The sequence below is a fragment of the Acanthisitta chloris genome, unplaced genomic scaffold (assembly GCF_000695815.1).
Source record: "Acanthisitta chloris isolate BGI_N310 unplaced genomic scaffold, ASM69581v1 scaffold36067, whole genome shotgun sequence".
Lineage (NCBI taxonomy): Eukaryota > Metazoa > Chordata > Aves > Passeriformes > Acanthisittidae > Acanthisitta > Acanthisitta chloris.
Window position 1 is genome coordinate 1 of NW_008681563.1, and position 4,091 is coordinate 4,091.

Here is a 4,091-nt window from a genome sequence, read left to right on the forward strand (position 1 = left end):
CAGGGAAGGGACTATTGCCGGGTGCTGGAAATTGTTGGGTATTATGGTTGGGAAAAGCCTTCAGAGGATGGATGGCTCAGTGATGCCTTTCTAAACCTGGAATCTAGCCCCTTTGCTCTTGCTGATGCTCGAGGTCCTCTGAAGCAGCTGCAGGGCAACAGGAGTGAGGCTGTGAATGCTGAAATCTGGGATCCGGGAAATGGCCATGGCAAACCAAGGCCTGCTGGCATCACACTGCTGCTGGAAAGAGCTCTGAGCAGATGGTGTGTGATTTGGGGTTCATTAGGGAGACCAAGCAGGGCACCCCAGTGAGCACCCAGGGAGGCAGCTGAGGAAAAAACTTCCCTAGGCCACCTTCGAGGTGATGGGGGCAGGGCAGCAGAGGATGCATCCCTGAAGGGCAAACAGCAGAGAGTGCTTCACCCTTCCACTTACCCTGTAGCCAGATAGCCAACAGACATCCTTAGCTTGGTCCTCAGACAGCTGGTGGGAATCCCAGTGTCCTCGTTTTTCCTCTATAAGAATAGACTGAGATCCTTGCCAAAGTGATGCCCACGGGCATGCTGGTGGGCACATAGAATCATGGAATCGCTTAGAGGTTGGAAAGTATTTCTAAGATCATCGTGTCTAACCATTACTGCCCTGCCAAGTCCACCACTGAACGTCCCCAAGCATGTTTCACACCTGTCCCGCCCCAGGAGTTTGCCTGGCCTGGTGGGAGGTGTTGGGTCAGGGATGTCAGGTTTTTAACTGGGTGCCAGTTGCCCTTAGGGCTTCAGGTGAGACACAGCCCATCTCTTCCAGTTAGATGGAGATAGAGCATGGTCAGAGGGATTAACCGGTGTCTGGAAAATGCTACATTAATGCAACCTTCTGCAGATTAATCTGCATATATCCAGGGCTGCTGGATGATTTTGCCTCTGACTTTGTTTCTCTTCCGCAGACATAAACTGCTCCTTTGTTTGCACCAACAATGAAGTGCACACTTGCCCGGGAGGGGTGGGCAGTGCCAGGGTGGGGGGCACTCGGTGCTGGTTGGGTGAAGTGGGGCTGTGCCAAGAGGCAGCTCATCCTCGCCATGCTGCTCAGGATTTAGTCTCTTGCTGCCTGGGAGGAGGCAGAGATGCCCTCTAGGAGGCTTCATCTCCCCTCCCCCAGCCTGCTCAGCCTCTCTGGTCTCTGCTGGCTTTGCCATCTCGGTGGTGTCCGCTGAAGGTGTGGCTGTGGACTGCGGTGGGGCTCTGAGCAGCTGGCAGGGGGCAACAGCACGGTCCCTGCCCAGGGGAAGAAATGTGGGGTGGAATCAGAGAAAAACCCAGAGGTTCAGTAGCTCGGAGCCCTCCTATGTTGGTGTTTTACAGGGAGAGCTGTGGAGTGTTTCTGGTACAAAGCGAAGGAAAGATGGGCTTTGCTGGGGGCAGGGCTGGTGGGAGGCAGGTAGGTAGAGCCGCTTTGTCAGAGGTGATGCTGGCAGATAAATTATGCTTCCACTGGCCTGGGCTCCTCCACCTGCTAGGTTTTATGCATGGCTCCATTAATAACAGTGAATACTGATTAAAGTCGGGGTTTGACTCCACTCTGAGTCAGTTAGCGATAAGTACTGGGGCTAGGAACAGCATGAGGAGCTGGTTATCTCTTGAATCAGAGGGTTGAAGCCTCTACAGGTCACCTGCGGTGGAAGTCATCACATGTGGTAGTTGTAGCCACAACAGTCTCTAGTGAGACCATGCCCATCTTGCCCTTCTGATGGTTTTCATGGAGAGAATTAACATCCCTGGAAGACCCTTTCATACCCCTGCTGTTGTTTATTATGCAGTGGGCTGGGCAAATGCCCCCACAGTTTGCAGGGCTCTGGGTGCCTCTGTAGCTGAAGAGAATCATAGCTGTCTTTATCCAGCATGACCTGTCCCAGAGAGAGCCTGTTAGATCCCTCCAGCTGTGACCAGTGGTTCCAGGGTGGAGATGCTGGAGGCTGGGCCGGCTGATAGGTGTGAAAGCCTGTGGGCAGCAGGCAGGCAGCTGCCTTTGTTCCTGAGGAGGTGCCAGGTTCAGGTGCTGCACTTCAGCGGCCATCTGAAAGTTGTTTCCTGTGGTTTTTTGCTACGTTTTTCCATAGGGAGTTCTCTCATGACAGGGAAGGAGCAGGGCTGTGCTGGAGCTGAGACGCTGTGGTACGGTTACTGTGTCAGCATCCCCCAGTCCCAGCCAAGGGCTGCTCATCTGCTTTTTGTTTTCTTCTGAGCTTGACCTAGATGCTGCTCTGGCTTTAGCACAGCTAGAGCAGGCTGGCGTGGCCATACTGCGTGGACCTGCTAGGAGTCCAGCAGCTCTGGGCTGGCTCTGCTTCCCCTGCACCTGCTGCTGAGCAGGGCTCTGCTGCTGCATTTGGAGAGGTCAGAGGGAACAGAAGGCTGGGAAAGCTGAGGGCTTCAGCCTGTGAGGATGCTCAGCCTCCCATTGCCTAAACGGTACAATCTGGTTTGTGACCTGCATGTGCTTTTGGGTGCCCAGGAGCTGTCCCCGGTGTGACTGACAGCCTGGTGCTGGGGTGATGCTGCTCTGGGGACGTGACACTCCCGCAGCATGAACCCTGCTCTGGTGAAGATGGATTGCAGATGTTTGGTCCCTGCTGGCTGTGTCCATGTCAGAGGAGCAGTGCACAAGCAGGACTTGTGCCCTGCAGTTTTTGTCTCCCTCAGGTCAAGGGTAGCAGCACCTTACACTGTGATATTGGACAGGAGAAGAATGTGAGACCCTCTGCACTTGTTCTCAGCACAGTTGAATCTGCTTCAGCACAGCAGGATCTTGTGAAATAAAAATAAAGGCAGTGCCATTCCTCCGTGAATTTCCTGAGTGCCTGCTCTCGCCCTCTTTTTTCGTCTGATTTCTTCCAGGTCTTTCCTCTCTTGGCCTGCCTCTCATCCTCTGAGGTGTTTGTAATATTTGCTGACGTCTTTCCCCTAGCACATTAGCGGTCTGGCGTCTCTGGGCCTTCCAGATTGCCGTGTGCCTCTCTGAATAAAGGCAGTGCCATTCCTCCGTGAATTTCCTGAGTGCCTGCTCTCGCCCTCTTTTTTCGTCTGATTTCTTCCAGGTCTTTCCTCTCTTGGCCTGCCTCTCATCCTCTGAGGTGTTTGTAATATTTGCTGACGTCTTTCCCCTAGCACATTAGCGGTCTGGCGTCTCTGGGCCTTCCAGATTGCCGTGTGCCTCTCTGGAGATGCCTGATGAATGCACAGAGTCTCTCCAGCAGGATGGGTAGGCGGGGTGTCATGGAGCTGACATCCGGAGCCTACCGTGATGGGAGAGGGATGGCTTTGATCACTGCTCCTCGGAGGTGCTGAGCCTCGGGGATGTGGCAGCTGCTGGGGCTGCCTTCCACCCGGGAGGATGGGGAGGAGAAACCCAAGTGTATTTGCTTTCTTCAGAAGGTTGTTGCCTCTCTTCAAAAACCTGATCAAGAGAATTACAAATACTTGAGGGTGGGGGAATGGCATCCTCTGTCTGGTGCACTGCTAGCAGTGGCTTGACCACTTACTTTTTAGAGGCAGCCCGCATATGTGAGATGTGGCAGCTGTGCTGGGGCTGGTAAGCTGGGGAACTTGGGAGAGGAGATTCTTGCAAATTTGAGGAAAGAGGAGAGTCACCTTGGTTCATGTTTAAGCAAGTCTTCCTGCCAGATTCCACCCAGAGCCAGACTTGGCTGAACACATGGCTCCTTTTCGTGGTGTGGCTATGATGGGATGAGAGGGCAGCACCTTGTGTTTGCTGAGGCTCGGCTGAGCTCTACAAGGGCCCTTGCTGGAGCCTCATCTCAGCGCAGATATATTATGTACCTGGGCTGTGTGCTCCCAGGGTTCCTCTCTGGTCCTGCTCACTCTTTGCTCATTCTAGCCACCCTCGCTGAGAGTGCACGTGTCTCCTCCAGCCCCCATCCCTGCTGGGGACCCCCGTGCACTCTGCAGAGTGCTGATGGCCATGAAGCAGCAGGAGGGATACTGAGGCTGCCATCCAGGCTGCAGGCTCCTCTGGACAACTGAAGGCTCAGTGTGGGGAAGCTGGACTCAAAGAGGGGCTGCAGAGTGGCAGGG